Below are 22716 nucleotides of genomic sequence, written 5' to 3' on the forward strand. Positions count from 1 at the left end.
CAGGCTGCCCCCGAGAAGTAGTCCAGTCCTTCCCTTGTACTCCCGCCTTGAGCTGTCGGTTTTGGGAAGTGACCTTTTCCAGAGCCTGAAACTGCCCATTCCCTTCTCTCCCGCCGCCACCATGCGGGGAATTGTCTCAAGGGCACCCGAAATAAGGGGACTTTCCAAAAGAGCATCCATAGGGCAATGACTACAACCGCCATGCATTCCGTGTAAAGGGAACCTCGCAAGGGCGTCAGTGGGGCGAGTTTCCCGGTTGTCGGGAAAGAGGAGGCTTTTAAGGACACCCCCCCCCCCTGGTGAGAAGCCCTTTCCCTCCTGCCTAGAGAGGGCTGGCCTCTCAAGGGCACTATTGGGGTGATGGCCCCCCGCCCCCTCAATCCGAATTCAGAGGGACCAATGTCCGTATTTAATCTGCCCGAGGAGGTGGCATGTTCACCCCCCTCTCTTAAAAAGGGCGTAGAAAAGCAGCAGCGAGGAAGGGGGGCAAGAAGACCCCATACCCTTTCAGCCTGAGGGGGAATCCATCTCAAGGGCGACAGGGGGAGACCCTCCTCCTCCTCCCCTAGAAGAGGAGGAAGGACCCCGGGAAAGCCCCACCGGGAGCCTCCTCCCGGCCCGCGCGGTAGCTGTGGAGCGGGGACCCTCTCAAGGGCGCCAAGGGGCGCGGGGACCCGTCCTCCGCTTCTCCTCCGGAGGGAGCTGCCTCTCCAAAAGCCCCAGCAGGCGGATGAACGGCGACTCCCCCCCCTCCAGATACACGCGTGCGCGCGCGCCCGCCGCTCCTGCTTTCCCTTTTCCCGCCACCCCCCAACCAGCGCCCCATTTATTCTCGGGTAAGCGCGGACGCCGCGGGGGTGTTTCCGTACCTCCGGCCGGCCGGCTGCCTTCCCCAGGCCGGCTCCCAGGAGCTCGCGGGATGCATAGCGGCGGGCCGGCGGCCGCCACAGGGCCCGGCCAGCCCTCGCCCACCTCTCGCGCCGGGAAGAGGCTCCGCCGCGACGGCCCGTCGCCGCCGCCTCTTCGCCTCTTGGCGCTCGGAAGGGTCCCTCTCGCTCGCTTCCTTTCCGGCTCCCGAGGAGGAGGAGGAGGAGGCGGCGGTGCTGGTGGTGGTGGAAGCGGCGGCGGCAGCGAGCGAGGCAGGAGCGGGCCCCTCACTGCAGCAAGCGCCGCTCCCTCCGGCCGACAGCTCCCTCTAACGAGCCTCGGAAAGCTGGCAGGCTCAGGCGGCCGAGCCGAGAATCCCCCCGGCGGCGGGCAGGGCCTCGGCAGGCCGCCTCCTTCGCTCGACCCCCGCCCCGCGCCCGGAAGGGAAACGCGCGCTCGGCGTCGCCCTTCCCTCGCAGGGGAAAGTAGGGGGAAGGCTCCTGTGTCGGGGTGGGGGGTTCCTCTTCTCTCTCTCTCACTCAGAAGGGGGAAATGCAGAATTATAAATAGCAGCCCTATATATAACATAAAACATATGCTGCTATATGTTTGCGCACACACACACATGCAAAAGGGGGGGACAATAGGAGCCCACCCCACACACTTCCTCCTGCCTCCTCCTCTTACTGAGCTTGAGCAAAGCGAGAAAGCTGCTGGGTTGGATGGATGCAAGACCCCACGCTGCCCTTCTCTCTCCCTCCACCTCTTACATTGTCATTAACCAGCGACCCGTGGCTTGGAAAATGTCGCGTGGAAGGGCTCGAAGCGTGCACGACGAACGCGGGCACATGACTCGTGTGCATGCTCGTGCTAACGGGGCGCGGGGAAAGATGGGCAGAGAGGAGGCGGGGACACGAGGGGAATTTAAGGCACGGGCAATGGGTTTTGGGTTGGGGGAGGCGGGGGCCGTGCCTCACACATAAGGGCCTGCAGATGTATGCCCTGCGAGGGTTGGGGTGCAAGGGGGGGGGAGAAGCTTGTTTGCTCAAGGTATAAGGAGCAAAGACATTGAGGGTTTTTGGTGGGGTTGGGGGGTGGACAGGCGAGGTTGGAGTGGATGTGGGAGGGCCGGGAAGTGAAGTGGGTCTGAAAACCGTGTGTTAATTTGGAAATGCAGCTTTCAAAACATTTGACTGTGTGTGTACATAAATACATATATCATTTTATTTGTATGCCACTTTTCCATAGTTAAAACTATGCTCCAGGCATTAAATAAAATCACATACAAACATTTTTGTTGTTGTTGTTTAGTCGCGTCTGACTCTTTGTGACCCCATGGACCAGAGCACGCCAGGCGCGCCTGTCTTCCACTGCCTCCCGCAGTTTGGTTAAACTCATGCTGGTAGCTTTGAGAACACTGTCCAACCACCTCGTCCTCTGTTGTCACCTTCTCCTTGTGCCCTCCATCTTTCCCAACATCAGGGTCTTTTCCAGGGAGTCTTTTCTTCTCATGAAGTGGCCAAAGTATTGGAGCCTCAGCTTCACAATCTGTCCTTCCAGTGAGCACTCAGGGCTGATTTCCTTAAGAATGGATATGTTTGATCTTGCAGTCCATGGGACTCTCAAGAGTCTCCTCCAGCACCATAATTCAAAAGCATCAATTCTTTATGGACCAGCTTCCACTTCCATACATCACTACTGGGAAAACCCTAGCTTTAAATATATGGACCTTTGTCTCTGCTTTTTAAGATGCTGTCTAGGTTTGTCATTGCTTTTCTCCCAAGAAGCAAGCATAGCAATAAGCAATAAAAGATTCCTGCATTGCAGGGGTTTGGACCCTCAAGAGTCCCTTCCAACTGGACAGTTTTGTGAATCTATCAAAACATCAAAAAGTACACAAGTAAATTGAAACAATTTCCTCATAAAAATAAATTATAAAATCAAGGTACAAAAATTAATATCAATAACGGCAGCAGCAACAACATCCAACACCTCCTGTCCAATACCGCAACCCAGTAGCCTTAGTTTTTGTAGCTTCAGTCAGGGCCCAGCTCTCCCAGGCCAGGTGGGAAATGGCCTGCAAGGCAGGAAACAGTTCTTCCAGGACTTGCAGCCTTAGGTCTCTAAGCACATTGATTATAATCAATAAGTTATTGATACAGCAATAACAGTAACTCCACAGTACTCTATTCCCCTTCCTACGCAGTTTTCGATCCGCCCCCCCCCCCCGACAAAACATTTCCTTGACACCAACTGCTTGAGATCCCACTTAGGGGTTTTGTTTGTACCTCTGCAAACCTAGAGGGTTTCACCTAATATGCTGATATCTCTGTCTAGTGTGTGAACTGTGGTGTTTGGTCACATAAGCAACAGCACTCCTCAGAAATAGAAGGAACACTTAACAATCTTTGTTTAACTGATCTTGCATATGTGCATTTTGTTTTAGGGAATGCCTCCGATTAGGGTTGCCATATTTCGAAGAGCAAAAAAGAGGACGCTATGATGGCCATTCAAAGCAATTTGTCTCAAATTTTACCTCTGAAAAAGAGGACACATGGTAACCCTAAATATTAGATAAGAATTTACATTTCAATTCCATGTAGTCTTGGGAAGAAATGTTGGTTGTCATACCAGTCTGAGACGTGAGCTCTCCTCCTCAGGCACTGAAATTGGCCAAGAACACTGCTTTGCAGAGCAATTAACATAAAGATCTGGCAGTGGAAAAGATAAGGAAGTGTGTTAAAAATCTCTACAATGAAAGAGGAAAACAAAATGGCTGCCACATTGCTAAAGGCCCAGGATGAAGTCCACAAGCGGGACACGAAGGCTATCACACTCTCCCATTGTCGCTCCCTCAACAATTAATACTCTGATGCAAATTGCATCTGAAACATGAATTTCTTAAGGTGGTCTTATCTTGAACCACTGTAATCTGGGGAAGGGCTATAGCTCATTAGCATAGGACATGCTTTACATGCAAGCAGCTGAATACCTGGCACTTCCAGGGGTGGGAAAGACTCCCATTTGACACCTTGGAGAGCTGCTGCCAATACTGAACTTGAATAATTATAATAATATCCCGCCCATCTGACTGGGTTGCCCCAGCCACTCTGGGTGGCTTCCGACAGATATAAAAGCACAATAAAACATCGTCATTAAAACACTTCTTTATGCAGGGCTGCCTTCAGATGTATTCTAAAAGTCAGATAGTGGTTCATTTGCCAGCAGGATGTTCTACAAGGCAGGAGCCACCACCAAGAAGTCCCCGTACCTTACTTGCTGTAATTTCACTACTCACAGTGAAGGAACCGCCAGAAGGCCCTCAGAGCTGGACCAATGGTCTGCCTCCATATATAGTAACGTCTTCTGTTCCTGTCACAGAAAAAAACCCAGCAGCATTATGTCTATGAAGCCACAGGCATGGACGGTGTTAATGCACTCCTCAACAATGACACAGCTGAATGCATACCATTTCCCGCCTACTGCCGTAATAGGGCTATTTGACCCTCCCAAACTCACAGCACTAGCCTATGCATGCCACTTCGCTCAGAAATAATTCCCATTGAATTCAAGGTTAGTGTAATAGAACTGAAGCTTTAGAGCTGTTCTGTTTCGGTGTCCCAACTGTGAGTCACTTGACTGCCAGCTGTGAAAAGTAATCCATGTGGCTAGCATTGTGCACAGTGATTCATGAGGTAGGATCTTGGCTGCAGAACTACATGATACTGTTCATTTGTTAAAGGTACAACATGAGACTCCCCTGTTGTCTGTGCTGTGAGACACTGCACTGTACATGTCTCTTCACTGGGGCTTTCTTCCAGGTGTGTGCCTTAGGCTGCAATTCTGCACACAGTGACCTGGCAGGAAGTCTCATTATTAGACAGTGCACTGTAATACGGCTACTTTGGGGAGCTGGCTGGAGGCTGCTGATACAGGATACCCAGATACAAACACTTATTTCAGGATCTAGCCAGCTGTAGAAGCAGTGAACTGCTGATTGTCTTTTGCCACGTATTTCCATTGACACACAACTCTTCATACAAAATCAGAGCAGTTCACAGATGCCAGTGTAAACTACACAAAGACTTTGATTTGCGAAGTAATAAAGCCCCCTTCAAAACGTTCTTCCTCTTCCTGTGTCAGAACAGCCGGAGCAGCTGAAGACACCCATCATTTTCAAAAAGCATCCACTGTATCTTGTGCCACATTTTTCACGTACTAGTAGTGGTTGTTGAATTATTTAGGTCTTTGGGGATATTAAATTTATCTTTTTTAAAACAAAGCAAAACATTTTTATTTGCAAATTGACTTTTTTTTTTAACCTATCATTTATCCAAGAAGTTTCAAAAGGTGATATATACCAGGAGTTTAAATTGCATAGTGAATAATCCCCACAAACATATAAACACGGAAAAGACATAAATTATTAACAAACGTTAAATATGCCCAATTAAATGTCGTCAAAACTTAACAATTGCGCATTTTGTCATGCTCTGTTTACCACATGCTTACAAAGGCTGCAGCACGATCCAATCTAGATGGTCACGTTACAGATGCATTAAAACAGACATGATATTGAAGTCTGCTCATTAGCACATAGTGCTTGCCAAAACCTTAGGTAGAGCACTTGATTATAATAAAAGACCAAGCTGTCCCTTCACAGCAATACTGAATACCGCTGTGGCAGTGATGAAAGAAACTTAACTTGCAATACCTAGCTATTTACTGTGGAGTTACAGAAATTTTTAAAAAGAGAGAGAGAATGCAACCACATTTTTAAAGAGATTTATCTGAAGATCATAGTGTTGGAAGTGGCCTGAGTGCACCATTTAATAGTACAACCAACAAGCATCCACAACAGATGCCCGGCTTCTGTTAGGCAAACAGGGATGACAAATCTGTGGTCCTTCGGATGTTGTCAGGCTATAACCCTCATCATCCCTGACCGTAGTCCCTGCTGGCTGGGGCAGATGTGAGTTGGAGTCCAACAACCTCTGGAGGGCCAGAGATTAGGCAGCCATAATCAAGGTCTTTTTCCTAAAGTTGAACTACGATCTTCCCTTCTGTAATTTAAGCCCAATAAATCAAATCTTGTCCTCTAGGATAGCAAGAGACAAATCTTTGCCGTATTCTGTGTGACAGCCCATCGTATTTGAAGGATACTATCGCTGCGCCCACCTTCCCAAGTCTTCTCCAGACTAACTAGTTTGATTATAAAATTTCTATACTACTCAATATATTAAAAGTATCTCCAAGTGGTGAACAAAAAACTGAAGCAACAGAGACAAACCAAATATCACAAGAATACAGTTATATATGTTAGGGGTGTTAGGGGAGGGGTAGTCCCTATGGTGGGGGAACACGTCATGCTTTCTCTCCCTATCTGCAAACGAGAAGCAAATGTTACCCGCAACACTTACCAAGTTCCCTTTCCTCTCCCATATAACATGCAGAAACCATTACTGTTTATTTTTAAGTTACTTTTTTACCTGCTCTTCACCATAATATCACAGGGTAGGTTACAGCAAGAGAGAGTCTTTCTCTCTCTCTACCTGCATCTCCCATGTGTCAAAAGCCAGGGAAAGAGGTGCATATTCAATGATGAAGGTGCCAGATATACATCTGTGGGGAGGAAATCCCACAACTTAAGGGCTGTCAGAAAAAACGCCCTCTCCTGGGCTGCCAGCCCATGAATGTCTGAGGGCCATGAAAACTACCAGGAGACCTTGGATTGAACCTATAACCTTTTGCATGCAAAGCATGTTCTCAACCACTGAGCTGCAGCCCTTCTCCTAATGCACATTTCTAAGCATACAGCCAACTTGTGCCAGAGAGGCAGCAGTCAACTGCACGGCCATAAGGAGAAGTGCAAAACTAAAGAGCTGGTGAAATTTCCAGGCCCCAGACAGGAAGGGAAACCCTGCTTCCCAACCATTGCCGCAACCCAGTTTCTAGACATGCCCCTTTGTCACAGTCCAGTTTTGGTGCTGACCTTTAAAGTCCTAAACAGCCTCGGTCCAGTATATCTGAAGGAGCGTCTCCACCCCCATCGTTCTACCTGGACACTGAGGTCCAGCACCGAGGGCCTTCTGGCGGTTCCCTCACTGCGAGAAGCCAAGTTACAGGGAACCAGGCAGAGGGCCTTCTCGGTAGTGGCACCCGCCCTGTATAATTATATAATTATAATTATATAATTATAATTATAAAGAGATGCCCCTGGTTCCTGGGCCCTTTTTTGCATTCTGCTCCCAAAGCTGTTCTTGTTCTTGTTCTTATTTATTTAATTCATTACCTGCCCTTCCTCCATCAGGCAGGTTACAAGAAGTTAAAATTCAGTGTTAAAAACAGTGTAAAACAAATTGCCGTCACAGGAATGGGGCAGGCACTGAAAACACATGTCTTGAGTTTCAAAAGCCCTGGATAAAGAGGTGGGTCTTCAGCATATATATACAGTGGTACCTCAGGTTAAGAACTTAATTCATTCTGGAGGTCCATTCTTAACCTGAAACTGTTCTTAACCTGAGGTACCACTTTAGCTGAGGGGCCTCCCGCTGCCACCGCGCCACCACTGCACGATTTCTGTTCTCATCCTGAAGCAAAATTCTTAACCCAAGGTACTATTTCTGAGTTAACGGAGTTTGTAACCTGAAGTGTCTGTAACCTGAAGCATCTGTAACCCGAGGTACCACTGTACTGAAAATGACAGACTTGCCTCTGTGAGGAGGGAATTCCACAGCCTAGGGGCTGCCACAGAGAATGCCATCTCCAGCACCCTGAACCTCTGAGGGCAGGAGAACTACTAAGAGGGCTCCCTCTGCTGATCTTAACACCCAAGAGGGCATGTTGGGAAGGATGGGGTATTTCAGTAATGAATGCATAGCATCCCTCCATCATGGCATCACTTCATGTCATCAACTTGAGTTGGGGAGGCAGGAGAGCACATCATCTGGCAATGGTATGTCTTGAGTTTAATTACAACATCCTGTTGGACAGAAGAGGGAAACTTGACATGAGGCTTGTTTTCATCAGCTGCTCCATGTTTTGGGTAACATAGCTTGTCTCTTGGCGACCTGCCTCGCAGGGGTGGTGTGAGAGAAAATATAAAGATGAGAAGATGACACACACACACACACACACACACACACACACACACACATATATATATATATATATATATATATATATATATATATATATATATATATGCAGGTTTTGGTGTCCTCGGGTGTCTTCCCGTGTAAAAGTTGGGGTGTCTAGGCGACGTTTCGACGAGGTCTCACTCGTCATCTTCAGGCTGGTGCTTTCGGCTTCTTGTTACTGGAACAGAGCAGCCGAAACAAGAAGCCGAAAGCACCAGCCTGAAGATGACGAGTGAGACCTCGTCGAAACGTCGCCTAGACACCCCAACTTTTACACAGGAAGACACCCGAGGACACCAAAACCTGCATTCCTGTACCCGTGAAAATCTACGAAAGCAAATATATATATATATATATATATATCTGTAAGCATATGAGTACATGGATTGATCCACAATTAGAAGGTCATCAACAGACTCAGCAGATATGTGTATTCAAACTCACTGATTATGATAGGGAAGTCTCTGGCTGATTATCAATGAGGGTGTTTTTTTTAATCAAAGTTGACACTGAGCATTCAGGACGCAATGAATTGTGTGCAGGTACCAAGATACAAGTACGAAGCAATTATCAGCTGTGTTTACTGCAAGTTAATTGTACAGCTGCTGAAGGACAAGTTCCAGCTTGCTAATCTATTTTAAAAAGGAGAGAGAGAAAAGAGCTTGAGGAAAAAGAACTGAAGTAGTTCATCTGCATGCAGATTAGATCTAAAACTCACCCACATGTTGTGGAACTCCCATGGACAAAACTGCTTTATGACTAATCTAGTTTATACTTATCTGCTGAACGGTAGTGGCCTGTTAAGTTCGAGGCAAAATGGGTCAGCAGAACTCATCGCAAGTGAGTTAATTATTTGCTGATGTTATTTTAAGTTATTAAAATATTAACCTTGGCACAATTTTTCAGTTTCTTATTTGTTCACATGCTAGCGGATCTCAGTATTACAGTACAGACAAGTCTCCCAAAGCAGCTTACAACTAATCAATATGCAACGATAATTAACAATGCTAAAAATGATTTGAAGTTCCACTGGCAAAAAGATCAAAGGTCACAGTATTTAAAACTTAAAAACCCTTACACTGCAATCCTATACATATCTACTCAGAAGTAGGTCTAAGTCCCTTTGTGTCCAGTGGGACTTAGTTTCAGATAAGTGTACACAGGATTGCAGCCTTAATTCATTAAGCTAAACGTACATCCGGATTCATACTTCCAATAATCCCTCTGAACACAACACTGTTCAAGTCCCGCTAACACAACATTTTAATTCTGGGGGCATTGGTGTCCCATTCTAGGCATTTCTGTGATCGTACCACACATTGGGACTGACCTGTCAAACTTTCACAACATTTTCTAAGACAGCAATGGGCATCTGTGTCCATACAGCTAACATTGGACTACAACTCCCATTAGCCCCAGGCAGCATGGCCAGCAGTCAGAGGTGTTGGGAGCCATAGTCCAAGGTCATCCAGATGATCACAGATCCCCCCATCCCAGTCTTAGGAGGAGAGGCCTTGAGTTCAGTCTCTGTTCCCTAATAAAATAATGTCATCATGGCCTGAGGGTCCACTAAATAATCACTATCCTGGAAATCTCATAAACATTTGCCTTATTATTGTAGTACAGTGGTACCTTGGGTTACATACACTTCAGGTTACATACGCTTCAGGTTACAGACTCCACTAACCTAGAAATAGTGCTTCAGGTTAAGAACTTTGCTGCAGGATAAGAACAGAAATTGTGCTCCAACGGTGCAGCAGCAGCAAGAGGCCCCATTAGCTAAAGTGGTGCTTCAGGTTAAGGACAGTTTCAGGTTAAGAATGTACCTCCGGAACGAATTAAGTACCTAACCCGAGGTACCACTGTACAGCAGAAAACTCTGAGGGTTCCATGCAGTGCTATTTTTCTAGAAAAAGAGGTGCCAGAACTCACCACAAACACTTCCCTTGTTCACTTATAATGGCAATGGCACCCATCTGAGAAGTGCTGGAACTGAGTTCCGGCAAGTTCCAACTGAAAAATGAAGCATGGACAGCTTCATTTTACTACAGAATGCTGACAACCATCTCTTGACATTTTCATGAATGGCTTCTTGCAAATCTTGGCGTTGCCCACACTCCTTCTAGGTCTCTGTAAACAGCCATCGACTTTGCTAATCTCCGGTGTGGGAAGTTGGAATGGCAGCATTCCAGGTGTTGGGTCTTGGCCCACATTCAGAACTTTGGAGAAGGTGATATCATCGGTTGTTCCACTTGCTGGCACAGAGCCACTGCCCCAAGTGATTCGTTCTCAGAAGCACGGTGCCCAAGACAGTCTGTGAATGGTCTGATTTAATACCAGAATACACCACAACGTAGTTTGCTGATGGGGACTGGATAATGCATATCTGATTTCTGAATAACATTTTGAAAGGCATTTGTCATCAGGGCTTCCCTTGAGAATGATAAGGTTTTGCCTGGCTTCAGCTTTCTCTGCATGCAGGTTGCTCCCATGGCTAGTTTTTGAAGCCATGTGCCTGTGACATTAGCCACAATCTGTATCAGTCCTGTACAAATACCACGGTTTTATGCATTTTCTGCCTCCCTCAAACCAGCTTAAATCCAGCTAGAAAACCTAAGCTGCATTCACTTTGTGCTTAAGCCTGGTGCATATATTTGAGACAGTCACTGCACATCTGCAGATGGGTGTGCATGCACAGACAAAAGCTTTGTTAATTGGAATTCTAGGGAAGTTGCAGGGGCAGGGAAACAAGAAAGATCATGCACATCGGGCGAGTACATCCCTGCTCCCTCACTGATGTGCACAACACTGCGCAAATGTGGCTTGAAACGCTGCGGTGGAAAACAACCTTGCTGCATTTTAAGCCATTAGTGTGTGCGCACTCAGAGAGCCGAACTACATGGGATGCTAAATGGATCATTAGAAACTAAATTAGGTTTTTAAAAATGTAATAATAGGCATTGGAGATGGGGGGAGGAATTTTCATTGGGACCACAATAGTGGGGAGATTTAACCATTCCGTTCTCTGCCTCAATCCTGATTAAAATTTCCCATGTGCTGCTGTCAGCCTTAGGGAGCAAAGCTCCCATGGGCAGCAATGGGATATTTATTTCTTAGGCAAATACCAGTGCATGGGGCAACTATTGGTGGGCACAACTGGGAAAGCAAAATCAAATCTTGTATCTGTGCATGCTGCTGTCCTGATTAACCCCACCCCAACTGGCTTTAAAATACCACCACTTAACATAGGACAATTCCAGGCAGTACAGTGGTACCTCGGGTTACATACGCTTCAGGTTACAGACTCCGCTAACCTAGAAATAGTACTTTGGGTTAAGAACTTTGCTTCAGGATGAGAACAGAAATCGTGCTCCGGCGGCGCAGCAGCAGCGGGAGGCCCCATTAGCTAAAGTGGTGCTTCAGGTTAAGGACAGTTTCAGGTTAAGAACGGACCTCTGGAACGAATTAAGTATTTAACCTGAGGTACCACTGTATTTATTGTGGGATCGATGCTGCTCAGATATGCCAGGTTGTTGTTTTTTGCATCAACCAATGCAAATGCCAGAGAGAAAAAGAAATGATATTGTCATCAAAATGACAGCCTGTATCCCCACCCCCTTCAGTCCAGATCTACTCTTTCCAGCAGTGGCATAGTCTGGGTTGCCTGTGCCCAGGGCCACACAGAGGGTGGAAGGGGTGGGAGGGATGGAAACGGATGGAGTACACATGCGCATTCAATTGCCTAATGGCGTCCGCATCACCCAGCAGATCGCAGACACAGAGAAAAGAAAAGAAGAGTTGCCCTGTTGTCTGGAGAGGCCACTTCCTGTTTCACATGTAAAAGCTGTTTTCATTGGAGCTCAGCGAGGGAAGCACACAGCTGTACTGAGGCAGCACCAGAGTGTTGAAATTTTGTGCCCCTAACAATGTTGCACCCGGGGAAGCGCCCTTGTGCCCCCTCATGCTATGCCACTGAAACATAGCTGTCAACTTTTCCCTTTTCTTGTGAGGAATCCTATTCAGAATAAGGGAATTTCTCTTAAAAAAAGGAAAATGTTGACAGCTATGCACTGAAATCCAAAAAGTTTTTTTATTCTTTTTTAAAAAGAGCCAATGACCCACTTGCAATACATGAATGACCCATTTGTAATATTAAGCCTTGTGTCCGGAAGTGCTTCTAGTTTCTAATGACACATTTAGCACCATGTTTATTATTTATGACGCTTTGTAGTTTCTTGTCACAAGCATCTCAAGGTGACTTACAAATAATAGTAAAAATACAGTATGCAACCTTTAAAAGCACAGTGATTTAAAAGGAGGTACAATAGAAGGTAACCAAACCATATAAACCAGTGGTATCCAAACTTTTTTCAAAGAGGGCCAGATTTGATGAAGTAATGAAGTGAAGGGCTGTGAGGGCCGACCAGGAAATAAACTGCTGCAGGGGCCAGATTAAACCAACCAGTGGGCCAGATTAGGCCCCTGAAATGGATTTTGGACATGCCTGATATAAGCAGTCCCTACATTCCACTAACAGGTCTAACCATCACAGTCTTCGGGGCACCAGATAAATGTCTGGGAGAAGAGAAATGCCTTTGCCTGGTGCCAAAAATAGATCAGTGCCAGCAAGCCTCCCTGCAGAGAGCATTCCATAGAGGGGGCCACTCCTGAAAAGACCAAACTAGACATGATGTCATTGGTTTCAAATTAGCCTTGTATGTTGTGATTGTAGTGGGGGGGGGGAGTTGGCTCAAGGTCATAGTGTGGGGAGAGGGCACTTTGATGCTACTGAGGCCCTGATCCACCTGTTGTTGCTTTTTAAAGTGATCGTACAAGGCCCAATAACACCGTGTTGACTTTCCCACTTTATCAAGGCCTTCAGTGCATCTCTGGGTTATAACCTAGCAACTTTCCCCTTGCCATTTCACATTTAGCTGTGGCTCTCCACACGTCAGCATCTACTGCTTAAGGTTCACTGCTGGCTCTGAACTGCAGCAAACAGAGGAAGCATCTTTTTCAAAAGCAACACTGCTGATTTCTCCTCTCTAGCAGGATTTGTGGGAGAGGAGTGGTGTCAGCATCTAGGAAATAGCTATGCCACGATGCTACAATTATTTGCAATTATTATAAATCACAAAGGCCTCACCCAGCAACTGGGCTTCTGAAAATACTGCATACAGATTGAGTTTGGCATACTTGGAAGAAATTCTAATCTGTTCATCTGGAAAGCTCGATGAACCACAGCCTTGTTTCCACACATCATACATAATATGGGATGCTTGCAAATGGTACACTAGGATTTGTTTGCATCCTGCTTTTCTCCTCCAAAACAGGTTGCTCAGGTGGCTAATGAAGTATAAAACAACAACAAAAATTGAAAACAAATAATTAAAACAATGACCAAGGCTGCTTCCAGATTAGAGCTTAATACTGTAAACTAGTCGTTGAGATAATCTGGCAACAGGCTTCTAAAAATCCAAGTTAAAGTTACTTTGACACTTGAAGCAGAAAGTCTCACAAGTGTTCTTCACCTTTCCTTGTGCTAAAAATGCAACAGCAATGCATTAAATAATAATGCATTGAATGACTAGCACTTTCCAACCTTTCAAGAAACCCCAAAATGGCTGCTTAGGGCTGCCACTTCACTTCCTAATGGTAGAGCCGGCCTTCAGAGTCTAAAGTGTAGAAGATTGAGAAGAGGAAAGAAGGGACCAGGGCAGAAAGGTCTCCACTTGGCCAGTTGAGCCTCCAGTATTGGGGACAGTGTATCTCTTAATGCCAGGTGCAAGGCTTATCGAAACTTCATGTCCTGTAGACTTGTTTCATTTTGTTCAGGTGGCTTCAGAATCAAAGGGTTGCATTCAACGTAGCACCACGTCGGGGTCCCATCAGTGCAAGGATTACGGCTAGTGCAATGGGACTCCCCCCTCTTTTTCCCCTGCGCACCCCTTAAATCTTTTCTAGGGCTTCCCCTGATACCCCTGGAAGGTACAGAGCATGCAGGGCATTCCACTACATTCGTGGTAATCCTTGTGCTTGGAGGAGGAATTAGTAGAATACTGCCCAAAACCTTTTGGCTATGCTCAGACCGAATATAGTGCAGGGGTGAAGAACCTCAGCCCTGAGGCCTGAATGTCATCCTCCAGGCCCCTCTAACCAGTCCTTGCTCCTGCTCTCTCAGTTGTTTTTGGCTGGCTGGAGTCTTTGAAGAACAGTGATCACATCTCTCGCTTGCCTGAATGGAGAAGTGTTGTTTGCAAGTGTGTGGGTGTAGAAACCTCAAGACTTTTGTGTGGGTGCAGCAGAGATTACTGTACGGAGGAAATCGTCACCCTGGTCTGTTTGCCCTTCCCGTCACCAGCATGTGGGCTGTAAGAAGGATCTTCCGCACCCCTGTCCTATAGGGTCACGCAGCTTTGAGTCGCTTCCTTTTTGAAACAAATAGCTTCATTGGAAAATGATGAGGCAACAAGTTGTGATGCCTTCAGTTACGGCACTTGCTGCTGGAAGTTTAAACGACGGAGTGCACTCTGATCCACAGAGGCTGACTCTTAAGTCTCAACCATCCCGCAGGATAGAAAAATAAATGATACAGAACATCTGGAAAAGAGCAGTTATCAATATGGGATGTGTCCTTTTCTCACATCCATCCCTTGTTGTCCTTGTCATTTCCTTTCCTCCTCCACCCCATGTTGAAATGTGTATTGTAAGCTGCTCAGGGCAAGAATGGTTATTTGGGGAAAATCAAATGGTAACTGAGGCTCTCACACTTGGAGACACACCTGCCAATTACACCTCATGCGTTTCCAAGGAACCACCAGTGTAACACTGCTGCACCCGCAGGAAACGCAATTCCTGCTTAAAGACCCAATTAAGACATACTGCTGCTGCTGCTCCAATAAAAAGGGATGTTTGATTTGGTAACAGGAGTATAGGAATCTGCCATACATAAGTGATCTAGCTAGCTTAATAGTGTCCTCACTATCTGGCAGCTGCTCTCCAACTTGGACAGGAGTTTTTCTCAGCCCTAAGTGAAGACGACAGGCATTGAACCTGAGAGCTTTTGCATGCAAGCTAATGCGCGCAAGGTCACTGACCCGTATCCTCTCCTTTCATTTGCATGGGCAAGTCCAAAATGAAAATAAGCTATTAGCCCAGGCACTCCACTCTCCCCATTATAAGAGGCTTAAGAAGAATCTGCTGGAGCAACCCGGCATCCTATTCTCACAGTGGCCAACCAGAGACTTAGAGGAAGCCTACTAGCTCCCTCATCACACAGTTTCCAGCAACTACTATCCAGAAGCATTCGGCCTGACAGTCTAGTCCTCTTTTAAAGGTGGGGACCCTCACATCCTCCTGCAAGAGCAAGTTCCTCAGTTTATGCACTATGTGAAGAAGTATTTTCTATTGTCTGTACTGAACCATCCAACATTGGGCTTCATGAGATGCCCATGAGTTCTAGCACTGTGAGAGAGGGAAGAAAAACCCGTGTCTATTCACTTTCTCCATGTCTCGTATAGTTTTACACACTTCTATCATATCAACTCTGACTCGCCTTTTCTCTAAACCAAAAAGCCCAAATTTTGTACCCTATCCTCATAGGGAGCTGCTTCATCCTCTTCATCATTTTGGTTGCCTTTTTAGAAACCTTTCCCAACTCTATCCTTTTTGAGGTTTGGTGTGCTGATCCCCTGGCCTACCTGTCAGCCACTCAAGTGTGCCAAACACAAGTTCAAAAGCCAAGGGTTGATCAGCACCGGCAAAGTCCGAAATCCAAAGGCTGAAGGTCAGGAAACGAGGTTCAGGGCCAATCCAAGTCTGAAGTCAGGATACAGTCCAGCATCAAGCCCAAAGTACAGTCCTGTGGAGGTCCAGGAGCACCCAGGTCAAGGTGCTGTTGAGCAGGGACAGCACCTCTGCTTTGCTGCCCTTTTATACTATGCCTGCTGATTTCAGCATCTGGGCTTGAGGAGGCATGTGACCTTCACCTGCTCCCAGCCTACTCCAACTGCGGAATCACTTACCTCCTCCCAGAACTAGTGAGCCCCACCTGGCCCACTGGTAAGTGTCGACATACAGAGGGCCGGGAGGCCAGCTGGCTAGCCCCAGCTGGGCCGTCTCCTTCCAGCTGTCCCGCTGCGAAGACCCATCGGCCTCTGCTCTGACGTAAATCAGCAACCTGGGCTTCAAAGCCAGGGCACACTATCAGCAGATTGAACTGCACACAAAGAATAGGTGTGAGGCTTGTGAAAGCATACTACAACTACAGATTTATTAATCATAAATCAAGACAAAGAAACATGTCCCCCCCCCTCTCTCTCTCTTCTCAGAAAGACCGGGGAAAAGCAAAAACTATACACACAGCAGAAGTTCCCAGCAAGCTGTGCTGGAATGTAAACAGACATATGACACATAACAGTTCCACATGACTGCTCCTTAAGGTGGGATGGAAATTCTCAACAGTAAGCTGGGCTGTGGGCGCTTGCCTGCCTCTGCCTCTTGGAGCGCTCCACCCGCTGTTCCCTGTGCATCAGAGCCTGCATATATCTGGAGACAGGGGCCCCTCTGGCTCTGCGGAAGGGTCCTGTTGCTCCGGCTCCTGCGCATCGACCCCCATCCCCTCGTCCTCTTCGGTCCCCCTTTAAGTGCTTCCTACACCAACATCTCTTTCCCCATCCCTTGCTTGCCCTGGTGTGCCCCAGTGCTGTCTACACCCTCCCGGAAGCCCCTTCCTCCTCCCCATACTCCTGCCAGTTCAGGACATGAGGTGACCAGAGGTGTACAATTTAGTACCATCTGTCAACTTGGCTGCCATCACTGTTCCCCTGACTGTGCTTGTTAACTGGCTCATGAATGAGCTAGAGTGTGAACTCATTTGTGAAAGTGTTAATAAGCCTAATAGAGGACTCCATTCTCTACATCCCTCCACTGGGAGAATTGTCCATATATTCCTACTGTCCACTTTCTGTTACTTAACCAGTTCCTGATCTACAAGTCGGGTGCTGGGGAGAGGTATTACCACTGGCGGGGGACAAGTCATGCATGGGGTAGTTTGTCTGCCTTTGGTCCTCATCCTGCACTCAGCTCTCACCCTGTGGCTCCTAGAAGCTGTCAGCATGCAACAGAAGCCACACCCTTGGAAACGGCTTTTAGCTGATGCATCTCAAACCCTTGGTGAGTTACGGATTTCCCCTGCATGCAAAGATAGACTGCTGTGGATTGAACAGACAAGACCAGTAGTGTTAGATTCAACCCAGGATCATGGTTTGTCTTCTCCCAAACAAACCATAAGTGATAAGCCAATAACTAACCTTGATTACAGCTTATTGTTTGGAATGCGACAAATCCCCAAAATGAAACCATTGCTTAGTTTCTTGTAGCCCAGAAGCAGCGGAATAACAAAGCAGTTCTGCACCAGCACTCTTGCTTGTTCATGCTGTCTCATAGTTTGTCTTACCATGACATGTGAACCAACAGCTCTCAAGTTTTCAGACAGGAGACATGCCCTGTCCTACCAGGAGATGCCAGGATAGTTGGATGTTCAACAGAACGGTCGCCTGCTTGCGCTCAGATTGTGTTGCTGTTATTTGATTGCTGTATACAGTTTCCTATCTGGTTTCAGGAGGCACTGATTCTGTGACCATACTGCTACTGAGTGTCTCAGGTTCCTGTAACCTGTACACCAGGTTTGTCATTGATGTCTCTCGCAGGCTTTAATATTGCAACGTGGTACAAATGAGTCACGACTCAAAGCCCAGCCTGCTCCATCCTTGGGGCATAAATTATGTACTTGGTTTTGAGGAATTTTGAAGTGAAACAAAGAAGCCCGGTTTCAGAATGCATCGAGCCATTATTGCCACCGTGGCGAAAAACACAGGAACATGGCGTATCATTTGTCTATCTGAACACTGCAAAGGGAAATTTATCTCTTATCTAGAAATATGACACCGATCCCATTCCTTTGCATCTGTTCTTGCTGTTGAGTTTGACAGATCATTTGCCAAGAAGATTGAACATACCAGCTAACAAGTACACACATGAACCTTTTGCGAGAAAAGGGCTGGATTTCCTTGCCTAGAGGCTCAAACGTATTCAGTTAGGTCAATTTCCAGGTACAATTATTTCTCTGCCCATTGGGGTTTCATCTTGCCCCAAGGTTAGCAATGACTTACTAAAAAATAGATGAAGACCAAAAATGTAAAATGAGCCAGCCGCCACAGATTGTAGTCTCTTTTAAACGTTTCTGCTATAGGTCTGTGCTTAGAGATTGCTTTAGGTCTTTTCTTGAGGAGGTCCATCTTCTCTAGAATCATAGAATTGTAAGGGACCACAAGGGTCATCTAGTCCAACATCCTGCCAGGCAGGAATCTTTTGCCCAATGTGGTGCTCAAACCCACGATCCTGTGATGAAGAGTCTTGTATCTGGTATCTCGGGAGACAATGGAGGAGTGCATCTTTGGGGGTGAAGTCAAACCAATGGAGAGTTATAGAGCCTGCTGTGGCTGTAAAGAATGATATGGAAGAGACATGTTTTGTGGAATCTGGGGAGGATGAAAGTGTCCGGTTGTGCTGCTGCAGATGCACCATGGCATTTCTTCTCTGTGCTCCTTCCAGCAGTCATTCCTACTCCTCTGTGGATACACGACCTGATTCACTTTGATTGATTGCTTTGTCAATGAGCTACCTGATTTTGTATAGCTTTTTATATATTATATTTTCCATTTTCTGTATGCATTCTGTATCATTCACAATTCTATTTCACATCAGTGTCATTTTCCATATCTATTAAGCTTTGTATATCCTTTATGCTTTTCTATTGTTGCTGTTGTTGTTGCTGTTCTATTGTTGGGACGCGGGTGGCGCTGTGCTCTAAACCACTGAGCCTCTTGGGCTTGCCAGTCGGAAGGTTGGTGGTTCGAATCCCTTTGACGGGGTGAGCTCCCTTTGTTCTGTCCCAGCGCCTGCCAACCTAGCAGTTTGAAAGCACTCCAGTGCAAGTAGATAAATAGGTACCGCTGTCGTGGGAAGATAAACGGCGTTTGTGTGCTCTGGCACTTGTCATGGTGTCCCGTTGTGCCAGAAGCGGTTTAGTCATGCTGGCTGCATAACCCGGAAAAGCTCTCTGTGGACAAACACTGGCTCCCTTGGCCTGAAAGCGAGATGAGCGCCACAAACCCCTAGTTGCCTTTGACTGGACTTAACCGTCCAGGGGACCTTTACTTTTCTTTTAACCTAAACCACTGCAATATATTTAAACTGTATATATTTTTTATTAAAAATAAATAAATATTAACGGAGTAATTTGTTTCAGTCACATGCAATTGTTTGTGGGTTTTCTTGGACTGTAAGCTTACCTCCGTTTACCCAGGTTGCTATTGAGCAAAATCTAACTTCGACTGGGATCCAATGGCTGCAAGTGTGTTGGCCTGACTTTGGCTTTGGCATGGCCTGTGCTGACCTTGATTTGGATCACGAACTAACAGCACACAAAGAGGCCTGTATGTCAGTTATGCTCAGGGCTAAACTGGAGGTTATTCCCACTGTGTGAATGCAATGAACATTTGGACTGAATGCAAGTTAGACTGGAACAAAATTAGGGTGCAAACCTATTAAAGTAGCCAGATTCTCTTTGAAGCACTTTTGCATTTATAGATGATGTTGATCAGAAGTACTAAAAGGGAGGGGAAAGGTCACAGAGAGCAGGCTTGCCCGATACGCAAGTCTTGCGGCAGGCAAAATGGACAGAGGCAGCTGCAGGAACGGTACAAGGACAGGCCAGCTTCACCATCACATGGCAATTACAACGGCCAGCCATGGGATTAAGGCGGATGCACGTCTCCATAAATTTAATACGGTTAAATTCAGGAGGCAACATTTTCCGTTCTTCAAAAAGCTGCGACTTGAACTGTGCAAACTGAATTTCCAGTGCTCCTGCACCGATAGCCAGCTGCTGGTTAAATCAAGTTCAGCTTGGTAGTGACTGGCATTAAGCTCAGACAAACCCATCCTTGCAAATTAAATCAGTTTTTCGCACAGGAAATTGTTTGCAGCGGTTGACATACATAGGGACATGTTTTAGGCCTGCATTTGACCTGAGTAGAGGCTATAGGAAGGGCACTCGGTGGCACTGTGGTAAGAAAATGCATTTCCAAACATCATTATTCCCTGTACTGTACTCTGCAATCAAACTGAGTGCCTGTATGTATGTATTTTTATTGTGCTTATATAAGTTGATGATTTAACTGAATCAGCCTGGAGACTTAACTTCTCCTTCCCACCCCAGAACAGCCAAAGTCCCTGCCCAAGAAAGAAAATAAACAATATTTGATTAAATACATGAAAATCAGAAAGTTGAGGTGATTTTAATCTGTTTTAGTATTTTAACTTTTTTGTGTTTTAAAGTATACTTGAGATTTCTTTTGATTTCACTGTTTTGTCTTTTGAGTGTTGTTGTGTTTTTTTTAACAATCAAGTGATGTATACATTTTATGAAATAAATAAATGATCAATATTAATATTTACAGATAAATGTAAATCTATCTAATTTATTGCATTTTAGTTATCCAATAACCAACATTCTCTGGGAAATGTACAGTATATGATTTTTAAAAACCAAGAAAACTGTACGATCCAAAATATGGTGCTAAAAAGCAATATTTTAAAGCAATCAATATACATCAGAAACCCTATTTGGGCACTCTGCTTATGTGTTTAACCTACATGTAAGCATGGAGAGTGGAAACGATCATGCTTAACAGTGCCTCCACCACCCTCCAAGTCATGGAAGCTCTGAAACTTATTTATTTTTAAAAATGGCAAATTTAAAAAAAACAAACCCCAATTACAGGAATTTGCTGGTTCCTAAACAAGGTGCAATTTCAGTGTCTCCTCTTGGGAAATGCAGCTAGCAGAATGCATGAGGAAATATGCCAGTGATAACAAGCACTCAAAGCAAAATAAATTTAGAATGACAGTTGGCATCCTTCTTCAGAGGTGGAGACATAATGGCACTAACTAGGATCAAGAAGCCATCGTGACACGCCACAAGGAAGTCATTTGGGACTTGGCAGAGGCAGCAACACCAAAACCACGGCATCCTCTGATGGAATAGGTTTCTGACCTGCAGTGTTGAAAAGCCAACACTCATTCTGACAGGCAAAAGGACTAGAGAGAGGAAGGTGCCTTGGAGGAGCACCGCTACCACAGATTTAGACCTGCTTTCCGGGGTCTCAGGCAAGAGAGGCCTTTCCATCACCTGATCCTTTTTCTAACTACAGATACTAGAGATCGAGTCTGGGACTTTCTCCATATGGCCCAAAATGAAAAGTTGGTTCAAACAATGTAGAAATCTAGCAGGACTGGTCTTAACTATTAGGACATGGCTGCCTCGGGCAACTGATTTAAGCCTCATGAAAGGGCAGCAAATTATTATCATTTAATGTACAGTGGTACCTCACGTTAAGTACTTAATTCGTTCCGGAGGTCCATTCTTAACCTGAAACTGTTCTTAATCTGAAGCACCACTTTACCTAATTGGGTCTCCTGCTGCCACTGCGCCGCCGGACCCCGATTTCTGTTCTTATCCTGCAGCAAAGTTCTTAACCTGAAGCACTATTTCTGGGTTAGCGGAGTGTGTAACCTGAAGCGTATGTAACCTGAAGCGTATGTAACCCGAGGTACCACTGTACGTCTGCTGCCTTGAAGGGGAAAGAACCGTTTGTGGGATATCCTGCCCCAGATGTCAAAATATTTATGGTTGATCTTGGGTACTATGACTTGAGGGTTGCCATTTGATGCTTTGCCTCAGGCAGCAAAATGGCTTGTGCCAGCCCTGACTATTTTGTCGGCCTCATTACCAGCTACGTACATTAAATTTATGATCAACATCCTATGCCCTTTTTAAATGTTTTTTTTTTGAAGGGACTGTTATTGGGTTGTTGTTTTTATTTTGAATATGGAATTTATAGTTTTATATTTTGATTTTATTCTGTAAACGGCCTTGAGACCTGTGGGTATAGGGCAGTATATAGATTTAATAAATAATAATACTACTAAATAATATTACTAAATTACTAAATAATATAACTAGGGTCCTTCTGCATGCAAACCATGTTCTCTACCACTGAACTATGGACTCTTTGTCCAAGGAAAGACCCAGCCCCCTGTGTGCACTGCCTCTCTATTGAGGTTCTCCTCTCCCTCCAATCTTGCTTTCACCAACAGACAATATTTTAGAAGGGGATCCACCAAGGACTGTGTCTGCCCCTGCCTGGTGTAACCCTGGCACCAGTTCACTATCTTGCTTATGCCAGACTACGCTCATCACCTGAGGCCCTGCTTCTTGTCCCACCTCTGAGATTTGGAGGGTGGCAACACAAGAATGGGCCTTTTCAGTTGTGGCTTCCCAATTGCGGCTTGCTCTCCTCAGATAAAGTTGCCTGGTGCCATCATAGGAGCAACTTCTTAGCCAGGAAAAGTCATTCCTGCTCACCCTAGAATTTGGCTTTTAATTGGGGGTCATAAGGTATGATATACCCAAGTCCATAATGGTAGGATGGGGAAAGATTTGTTATTTTTATGTTTTTGAAGGATGGGCACATTTAGGCAATGAATGCTCCTTTTAACTTTGTTGATATTTTTTAATCTTTGTACAGTGGTACCTTGGGTTACAGACGCTTCAGGTTACAGACTCCGCTAACCCAGAAATAGT

At 45.8% G+C, this 22716-nt stretch overlaps 1 protein-coding gene and 1 long non-coding RNA gene across 3 annotated transcripts in view; both read right to left on the minus strand.

Moving 5' to 3' along the window:
* LPGAT1 (lysophosphatidylglycerol acyltransferase 1) overlaps nt 1–1152 on the minus strand; it is a 51744-nt gene extending 50592 nt beyond the window's left edge. Inside the window, exon 1 of one of the 2 annotated variants that reach the window (XM_081904295.1) lies at nt 870–1152. The gene's annotated coding sequence lies outside the window, so the exon portion shown is untranslated. The remainder of the gene's footprint in view (nt 1–869) is intronic. The other variant, XM_081904293.1, reaches the window with a different exon arrangement.
* Nucleotides 1153–2534: 1382 nt separating this feature from the next.
* On the minus strand, nt 2535–17495 carry LOC309366406. The gene is made up of 4 exons (XR_014166696.1): nt 17464–17495; nt 4139–4239; nt 3454–3578; nt 2535–2741 (listed from the first exon to the last, which is right to left on the minus strand). It is a non-coding gene; the product is annotated as an uncharacterized lncRNA (long non-coding RNA).
* Nucleotides 17496–22716: the final 5221 nt, after the last annotated feature.

The sequence above is a fragment of the Podarcis melisellensis genome (genome assembly GCF_964234715.1).
Source record: "Podarcis melisellensis genome assembly, chromosome: 3".
Lineage (NCBI taxonomy): Eukaryota > Metazoa > Chordata > Lepidosauria > Squamata > Lacertidae > Podarcis > Podarcis melisellensis.